Source organism: Halichoerus grypus, chromosome 7 (genome assembly GCF_964656455.1).
Source record: "Halichoerus grypus chromosome 7, mHalGry1.hap1.1, whole genome shotgun sequence".
Classification (NCBI taxonomy): domain Eukaryota; kingdom Metazoa; phylum Chordata; class Mammalia; order Carnivora; family Phocidae; genus Halichoerus; species Halichoerus grypus.
Window position 1 is genome coordinate 98,953,555 of NC_135718.1, and position 10,180 is coordinate 98,963,734.

Sequence of the window (10,180 nt, forward strand, 5' to 3'; positions counted from 1 at the left end):
GGGAGACGAACCACGAGAGACGATGGACTCTGAAAAACAAACTGAGGGTTCTAGAGGGGAGGGGGGTGGGAGGATGGGTTAGCCTCATGATGGGTATTAAAGAGGGCACGTTCTGCATGGAGCACTGGGTGTTATGCACAATGAATCATGGAACACTACATCAAAAACTAATGATGTAATGTATGGTGATTAACATAACAAAAAATAAATAAATAAAAATTGTGTTCCACGGGAAAGAAAAAAAGTTTGACCCCTAGTGGATAAATCAGGCATAAAATCTAAGTCATAAACTAAAGGCAAATATGAATGCCAAAGAGTTAGGAAGGAGATCCACCTAGCAGTATTCTTTGTATACTGAAAGAGCTTCATGAAACTATTTGGTAAGGCTGTCTGATTTTTCTGTAGTTCGTTTTTCTTATTCTCTGCAGAGCCAATATAAAATACACCCACTCTTAAAGATGCTTCATAGAAGTTTCCCAAATGAAATTTTTTTCCAATTCCTCTGGCAAATTCTAGTGATCATCCACCTACCATCTGACTCGTATTGAAGCATGATGTTCACCAGTCAGAAGAACACAGGATTGTGGCAGATCTTAAAGTTTATTCACCTTTATTTCTTGGCATTCTTCATGTTCTGTATGTCAAGTACTGCTCTGTGAACTTTACACATACTAACTCATTTAATGATTAATCATTTAATCATCCCAGTAACATTTGTTGAGCTTATACTGAGTTCTTATGAAATATTAGACCCTGTGCTTGCTGTAAAATTGTCCTTCCCTCAAGGAACTCATAGTGAATTAGGTGAAATAGACATATAACACAATGTATTATAATGATCTGTCTAAAAGCAGTGATTAAATATGCAGAAAGAGATACAAGCTGAGCTTCAAGCATGAGCCAGTTGGTGGAGCAGGGACAAGGGTGAGGGATAATGAGCCAAGAGTGAAGTGGGGCTGAGGTGGTGGTGAAGAGGATGTTTCAGGTGGGGGTGGGCAGGGGGAGAGCAGGAACAAATGCACCGATTGATAAGCAGTATGAGATGTATGGGAGCCACAAACAGCTGTGTTGCTGGAAGATAAAGACTGAGGCAAACAGTGCAAGTGATGAGGCTGAAAATATGGACAGGGTTATGTAAAGGAGCTCAGTCCTTGACCTGTGTGGAAAATGGAAGTCCACTAAAAAATTTTCGTCACAGGAATAAGAGGTCAGACTTATACTGTATGTAGTTCATATAATTTAGATAGTCTGGTGGCAATAGGAGGTACATGACTGGGAATGTACCATGAGTTTGAGCATCTACTATTAGAATAAATATAAGCCCAATAAGGAACAATATTATCAGTATAGTAAACTGCTGTATAGCTTCTTGAATCTACATTAATGATGAATTAACTATACCAAGGAAATCTTAGCTTTTTTAAACTTTATTAAACTTCAAAATTTCCTTCTTTGTTGTTTACTTGGATGAAGCCATGGTTAGGCCCATTTTTTGTTAAAGACTAAAGAGAATTGGAAAGAGTCAGACCTTCTGTCTCCTGGTCTTGTCTTGGCCATTGACTAGCTGTGAGTCATTGGAACAAGGCTCAAGTTCTTCAACCATTAAATAAATGGATTGGAATAGATGGTGCTTAAGTCCTGTTTAAACTCAAAGGTTCTATAAAGTAGTTTTTATTCTTTTTTAACAGTTTCTTAGTCTCCAAAGGGAGTGGGTGACACATATATAAGTACCTTTATATATCTTAACTCTTAGTGTTTGTGAGTAGGACAAGCGGTGTGAATATGTATGACAATTAAACCTCACAGATCTGCAACACGAACATTGTAGATTTAAACACACATACGGTACTCATACTAAATAGTACATAATACATTTTTGTATATGCCAGGATACTAAACTAGCTATCCAGAATATGCTTATGTGCCAACACAGTGAGTCAAATCTATATTTTTTAACTTAAAAAATTGTTTTGAATTCCTTTACTTAGCCTTGGAAGATGCTCTGATTAAATCTGTAATTTGGAAAAAGGTGAAAATTTGCTAATGGCTTTTGTCAAGAAAAAATTCAAGTAATTATTAACTAAAATTCTATTAACATTTAGGATTGTCAATAATAATAATTTCTTGAAATGTTCTATTGAGATAGAAAACAAGCAATGATTGCTATAAAATGGCAATATGTTTCAGTAGCATATTTAATTTTTATTATACAAATTTCATATCAGGAAGTTAAGTTGCACTTTGCTGAAACTTGATAATAATTGCAGGGACTTAATTAAGCCAAGAAATGATTATTCTTCATATTCAGATGTAAATAAAGGCCCTTTATGGTCCAGATTTATGATCTGGATTGTTCTTTCTCTTTAAGAGTATTCATACACAGGAACCAAACCATCTAAGCGGCTGGTCTTTGGTTCTGCTATTGGATGTTTTCAGCTCAGCTGACCTATCATCTACCACACAAATTACTGAAAAGGATAAAACAAAGGACTAACCATGACGCTGTCCTAAAATCAGGAATGTGATGCCTTGTCAATAACTTGGTGTCTACGTTTATTTTATAAAGGGGAATTCAATTATTCTATTGCCAATTATGTAGGCTGTCCGTTTGTTTAAAATAAAGACCTAATTGTTTATTTCCTCCTCTGGGTATCAACTGAAACTCAGGCAGTTTTCCTTGAACAGCATGAATGTATGTGGGCACATATGGACTGACACACACATTCTCTCCAAGAGAAAAGAGGGCAAGACTATACTTTCAGGGATCATTTCTATAGTTCGAAAAGAGGGCAAATTCCATGTGAGGAACCCATGGTGGGAAACAACCAAGTAACATGGACCCGGGTGTATGTATAGGCAATCATAAGCTTGCCAGTGACTGGCAGAAGATCAAGTGGAAATGCCTTCCTGGAAGAGAGAATGCCTTGTGCAAATATCAAAGTGTTGCTTCTGAGAGGGGCAATTTTTGTATTGCTGTTGGCAGGGATGGATACTCATTCAAACTGTTCAAAGACCCTACAGAAAGCTTGGCGTATTCTGAACTTGGCAGGAGCTGGTTGGGACTCTGGCATTTATCCCCTTCCAGTCCTTTAAAACTGACATGACGCCTCCCTGTCTCCAGTGTCAGACTGACTGGCCACTTGGGGTGGTCACTTTCAGGCCACTGTGACAGGAGCAGACCTCAGTGGTTTTGTATTCGGTGCAGCCAGGCGGCATCTGGAGCTGAAACACAGTGAAGACCGAGAGAAGCTGCCATTAGCTGGAAAGTTCCTACCACATTCAATTGCCTATGTTCAGTGGTCTCTCAAGTGGGGTGCCAGCTCCCAAGAGTAAAGATGATCCAATAGGGTGTACAATGAGATTATTAGGATGGTATTTACATTAACTTACATTTAATTTCTGCTTTGTGTATATTCTATGATACATACTATATTAGTACGATTGTACATGTATTATAAATAAACACATACATTTTTTGGGGGAATAACCTAAAACATTTTTATGAATAGGATGCATAGTCAAACACACTGGGCTTTTTTCTCAAGTTAATATATACATTTCTTGATGAGGCTCTTCCTTTGTTTCTGGAAAAGTTCCTCAGATTCCAGAGTCCTGTCTCTTGGCCACTCTTTCTCATTGTTATTGATCATCTTTTTGCAAAAATACCACCAACATCTATTCGTGTTCTATAATCTGTCACTGTTTTTTTTAGGAGCTAGCTCTTCAAATATTTAATTTTCAAAAATATAGAGTAAGGTACAATTTACTGGGGACTCTTAACTGAGTTTAATGATATTAGGAATTTGTAGGGGAAGTGAAAAATGATTAGGTATTGCAAGATGCAATATGTCCTGGACTACCTTAAGGGGCTTTATTTTACCTATGTACCAGCACTATAAAAATCAAGAATAAAATGAGAATGTGTGAGTATGGACAAAGTATTTGGGTAGTCCTAAGAATAAAAAAGTAAACAGAGTAAATGGTAAAAAAAAAAAAAATACAAAATTAAGCAAACACCTGATGCATATGAACACAAAACTCTCATGAGTAAGTGCTATTATTGGAAGAAATACAATAAATCTTCCATGTATTTTTGAAAATTATTAAAACAGAAAGATGTTTCAGTAGAATTCAATTCTATTTATCTGCACTGTTAGCTGAAATTGCCTCTATCACTGTGTGTTGAATCCTGCTACACTTTCCCCCAAAGGCCTCTCTGAGTTACCAGCAGAGTGAGGAGAGTCCTATGGTTGAAAAATATCCTAATCATTGTCTTTACATAAAATTGGAAAGGAATGGGAAAGGATGTGAAAATAAAACAAATTTAAAAAGAAGTCATCATAATAGAGTGACAAGATTATACATGATTTTTTCCTTAACATTTTTATCTGAATGTGCTATCACAATTGTCTAACCAAATAAAAAAAAAACAAGTAAAATTGAGATTTGGCAGTACTAATTGTGGTATTCGGCTGGTCAGTAAATACCTACATGTGAATTTAGTTCCAGCAGAGGGAAGACATGCCCAAAGGTATGAGCGTCACTTATCAGATATAGTATAAGTTTACATAGAACATGTGCAACAGGGGCACTTGGGTGGCTCAGTCATTAAACATCTGCCTTCAGCTCAGGTCATGATCCCAGGGTTCTGGGAGCGAGCCCTGCATCAGGCTCCTTGCTCAGCTGGAGCCTGCTTCTCTCTCTCCCACTCCCTCTGCTTGTGTTCCCTCTCTCACTGTCTCTCTCTCTCTCTCTCTGTCAAATAGATAAATAAAATCCTAAAAAAAAAAATGAACATCGGGGTGCAAGTGCCCCTTCTTTTCACTACACCAGTATCTTTAGAGTAAATACCCAGCAGTGCAATTGCTATGTTGTAGCTCTATTTTTAACATCTTGAGGAAACTCCATACAGTTTTCCAGAGTGGCTATACAAGCTTGCATTTCCACCAACAGTGTAAGAGGGTTCCCCTTTCTCCATATCCTCACCAACATTTGTTGTTCCCTGTCTTGTTAATTTTAGCCATTCTAACTGGTGTAAGGTTGTATCTCATTGTGGTTTTGACTTGTATTTCCCTGTGGCAAGTGATGTGGAGCATTTTTTTCATGTGTTTGTTAGCCATTTGTATATCTTTTTTGGAGAAGTGTCTGTTCATGTCTTCTCCCATTTCTTGACTGGATTATTTGTTTTTTTGGGTGTTGAGTTTGAGAAGTTCTTTATAGATCTTGGATACCAGCCCTTTATCTATAATGTCATTTGCAAATATCTTCTCCCATTCCATAGGTTGCCTTTAGTTTTGTTGTTTCCTTTGCTGTGCAGAAGCTTTTTATCTTGATGAACCCAATAGTTCATTTTTTTGCTTTTGTTTCCCTTACCTTTAGAGATGTGTCTTGCAAGAAGTTGCTGTGTCCAAGGTTGAAGAGTTTGCTGCCTGTCTTCTCCTCTAGGATTTTGATGGATTCCTGTCTCATATTTAGGTCTTTCATCCATTTTGAGTTTATCTTTGTGTATGGTGTGAGAGAATGGTCCAGTTTAATTCTTCTGCATGTGGATGTCCAATATTCCCAGCACCATTTGTTGAAGAGACTCTTTTTTCCATTGAATATTCTTTCTGCTTTGTTGAAGGTTAGTTGACCATAGAGTTGAGGGTCCATTTCTGGGCTCTCTATTCTGTTCCATTGATCTATGTGTCTGTTTTTGTGCCAGTATCATGCTGTCTTGATGATCACAGCTTTGTAATATAGCTTGAAGTCAGGCATTGTGATGCCCCCAGCTTTGGTTTTCTTTTTCAACATTCCCCTGGCTATTCAGGGTCTTTCCTGGTTCCATACAAATTTTAGGATTGTTTGTTCCAACTCTGTGAAAAATGCTGATGGTATTTTGATAGGGATTGCATTGAATGTGTAGATTGCTCTGGGCAGCATAGACATTTTAACAATGTTTATTCTTCCAATCCATGAGCATGGACTGTTTTTCCATTTCTTTGTGTCTTCCTCAATTTCTTGCATAAGTGTTCTGTAGTTTCTAGTGTACAGAACTTTTACCTCTTTGGTTAGGTTTATTCCTAGGTATCTTATGGTTTTTGTTGCAATTGTAAATGGGATCTATTCCTTAATTTCTTTTTCTTCTGTCTTATTGTTAGTGTATAGAAATGCAACTGATTTCTGTGCATTGATTTTGTATCCTGCCACATTGCTGAATTGTTGTATGAGTTCTAGCAATTTTGGGGTGGAGTCTTTTGGGTTTTCCACATAAAGTATCATGTCATCTGCAAAGAGAGAGAGTTTGACTTCTTTGTCAGTTTGAATGCATTTTATTTCTTTTTGTTGTCTGATTGCTGAGGCTAGGACTTCTAGTTCTATGTTGAACAATAGTGGTGAGAGTGGGCATCCCTGTCGTGTTCCTGATCTTAAGGGAAAAGCTCTCAGTTTTTCCCCATTGAGTATGATATTTTCTGTGGGCTTTTCATAGATGGCTTTTATGATATTGAGATATGTTCCCTCTATCCCTGTACTTTGAAGAGTTTTAATCAAGAAAGGATACTGTACTTTGTCAAATGCTTTTTCTGCATCTATTGAGAGCATCATATGGTTCTTGTTCTTTCTTTTATTAATGTATTGTATCACATTGATTGATTTGCGGATGTTGAACCATTCTTGCATCCCAGGAATAAATCCCACCTGGTCATGGTGAATAATCCTTTTAATGTGCTGTTGGATCCCATTGGATAGGATCTTGAGCCAATAGGATCCAAGATCCTCACCAAAATACATTTATTGATTTTCATGTGCTTATTTCTTCTCTATGTATACAGAGGGTTACCCTGCTTTCAAAGCACATTTAATATCAAAAATCCATATTTGCCAAACAACCTAAGTGAAAGAAGAATATTGGCTTTATATGTAACTCCCCTAAAGCTCTTCCTTTAAACACAGAGCTCTTCCTTCATGTCATCGATTCATTTTACATGCTGTTTTTTCAGGAGCTCAGTGACTGAATAAGAGTACAGATCAAGATCCTCTCACGCTTTCACCCTTTGGCTCTGCATGTTTGTCACCATTTACCTAGAAATCTCCTTTCATATCCATCATCAAAAATCCATATCCCATTTCCTTCTCAATAATATCAATGTGGCAAGTGAAGGCTCGTTTTACTATTCTTCAACTTGAGATACACAAACTTCATTTTCTTCTCTGTAATTTTCTGCATATTTGTTTAGACATTAAAAAAACTCACTTTTCATGCTTGTCTTTACCAACAAAAACAAGCTAATTCCTTTTCTTTATCTACATGATCAATGGACATGTGAGCTTTTTGAAGCCCAATTCTGAGTGTGGACTCTGGTAAATTGAGAACTGTCATTCCTGTGTAGGAATATGGAGAAGATGAAGGTTTCACCAGGTTCATTAGCAGTGCCATGATCTTGTGCCTTCACAGCTTTGAAAAGTAATGCAATTAAAAAGATGAGATCCAGATATGACTAATGTTTCTGATCAGCTACCATAACGTTTGTTCTGATGCTAGGCATTTTCACATTTTCACATTAAACCAGAGTTTAATCCTCACAAAAAAATCCTAAGAGGTGAGATTAGTCCCATTCTACTCATGAAGACATAAATGCCCACTGATCATATATGGCAGAATCATAACTCAAGCTTCGAGCCCTGACTCCAACTCCCAACTTCCTGTGCATCCTGTCACATTTTCACTTGTAAACCACCAGCCCAGGTGGGCTTCAGATGCTTTTTAAAGCCCCTCAGGAAGGGCTCCCTGCTAGTCTGTTGATAGAGCAAAGTTAGCAGCCTCGGGGCTGCCTTCATCAGATGAGGACTTTCCTGTCACAAGCCTTAATTAACTGAATTCCATTTGTCCCTCCTTAGTGCTCTTGTATCACACTGGGTGTGGAAATCACTGCCATTCACAAATGTAGCATTCATTCACTTCCACTACTCAAGAGAATATCTGCCTGCCTTAGGGCTTGAAGTTCCCAAAGGTTAATTTAGGGTCATTGACAGTAGTTATTAAAAGTGGAAATGTGTCGGTACAAGAAGTTTAATAATACCAATGAATACAACACAATAGTACATCAAACATATACAAAAAATTAATTAAATGAATAAGACTATTATGTTAATTTTATACTTTATTTGTATACTTTATTTATATATTAATTATATAATTACTACTTTATATCATTACTATACAAATTATATGAATATTATCTTAATTGAATTAATAAGCCAATTATCTAGCAAGGTTCAGAGGTAATGTCATCTGAGATATTTGGGGTGTGGTATGCATTTGTTTTTATTTTAATTTGTTTTGTTGTTGTTGCTTTTGTGTTTTTTTAGAGAGAGAGAATGAGAGAGAGAGAATTACCAAGAAGGAAGAAATATGGGCCTACTTGAAGCATTTAGAAGCAGGTGAAGTATTCTGAGAATTTTAGACCTTGTAAAGGACGATTCAGAAACACCACTCCCCCCAAAACAGAACAACAAAATTTTAAAAATTTATTCTCATGGAAATTTAATCTAGTTTGGGTAAAGTCATATAATAACAAAAATGAACAGACAAGTTATATACATACACAGGATATTAGGAGGTAAGAATAAAATGCAGGTAAGAAGGTATGGAGGAGAATCAAGTACAGAAGGAGAGCAGGAATGCACTGCATCTAAGCCAGCCAGTGAAAAAGTTAGAAAACTCCTAAATTGTTTTCTGAAGAAAAACTTGGTAATTTTTTTTTTTAAAGATTTTATTTATTTATTTGAGAGAGAGAGAATGAGAGACAGAGAGCATGAGAGGGAGGAGGGTCAGAGGGAGAAGCAGACTCCCTGCTGAGCAGGGAGCCCGATGCGGGACTCGATCCCGGGACTCCAGGATCATGACCTGAGCCGAAGGCAGTTGCTTAACCAACTGAGCCACCCAGGCGCCCTGGTAATTTTTTTTTTTTTTTTACAGACAATTGTTCATTTCATTTGGATGATTAGATTTATCGTCATGCCCATGTGCTCAGAGAGGGGAGAAAAGACTCTGGAAGAGAAGAATGGGGGATACTTTTTTTTATAACTTATCAATCTATTTTCCCTTATTTCCCTTATTTTCCCTTCCCCAAAATACTAATCAAAGAAATTGCCCAATTTCACAGACTCTAATAAAACAGTAGAGCCAAGATTCACAATACAGCCCTGTGGTGCCCCATTTTTTTTTTTTTTTAACTTTGTCTACATAATGCTGTCTTCTTGAGAATGTTCATGTAATTTTATAACTTTCTCCAAAACTGACTAGAAAGAAGAAAAATGATCTTTTATTTAGCATAAACGTCAAATGATTTTGGCACAGGTACACTCAATACTTCTGCTATCCACTCCTTCTAGGCTATAGTGGTTCTAAGTTCTGTTGGCATTCATGGGAGATAGGAAGGAGGTAGAGAGTAAGTCACCACTGCCATCTTGGGTGTGCTGGCTGCTGTGGTGACACTCTTGCAGAACTTCTTCTGCTTGCATGCCCCCCACTATTCTTGTTCCAGTCAATAAATATTTTAAATGCATCCTTCTTTGAGAACTTTATAAACATGACCTATATTCATAGTTACTGTGTACATGAATCTCATCAGATCATAAATATTACTCCATCTCCTTGAAGTCTGGGTACTCGGCTGCTGAGGTCCCCCAGAAAGCCTCAATCATGACCCCTCATGATGCCCTATATACTTGTATGTCTCTGTGCTTTATGGACACAAGGACAGGGTATGTGTTGTTTATTCCCTTTGTTCAGGCAGCTAGACATGAATAACTATGGCCCTGTCATCATCATAGTGATAAAATAAGCAGCCTGAAGTCTGACACCTGAGCTCCCACAGGAATACCTGTGGTGGTATGGTAGGTGATGGGGGAGGGTCGAACAGGCAGGAGAGAATCAAAGAGAGATGTGTGTGTGTGATGTCAGGTAATGAAAGAAGTGCATTTATTGGCTCAAAGCCTGAGGGAGTATCACCTTTCTGTGTACAATAAAGAACAAAGTTTACTTAGTGAACTTGCCCTAATACACTGTGGTGAATTTTTCAAGATTCATAGTAGTGTTCCTGCCAGTAGAAATAGACTACATCCTTGAAATCAGGGAAAAGAGAAAGTTATGGCTTGTCCATTTTAGAATGAAAATTTTAAGACAGCAAGCCTACCT

The 10,180-nt window shown here is 37.4% G+C and overlaps 1 long non-coding RNA gene across 2 annotated transcripts in view; it reads left to right on the forward strand.

Moving 5' to 3' along the window:
- Positions 1-9,353, forward strand: part of LOC144382487 (uncharacterized) — a 29,584-nt gene extending 20,231 nt beyond the window's left edge. Inside the window, exons 2-4 of one of the 2 annotated variants that reach the window (XR_013449483.1) lie at positions 5,380-5,475; positions 8,350-8,421; positions 8,960-9,353. This is a non-coding gene — a long non-coding RNA (uncharacterized LOC144382487). The remainder of the gene's footprint in view (positions 1-5,379; positions 5,476-8,349; positions 8,422-8,959) is intronic. The other variant, XR_013449482.1, reaches the window with a different exon arrangement.
- Positions 9,354-10,180: the final 827 nt, after the last annotated feature.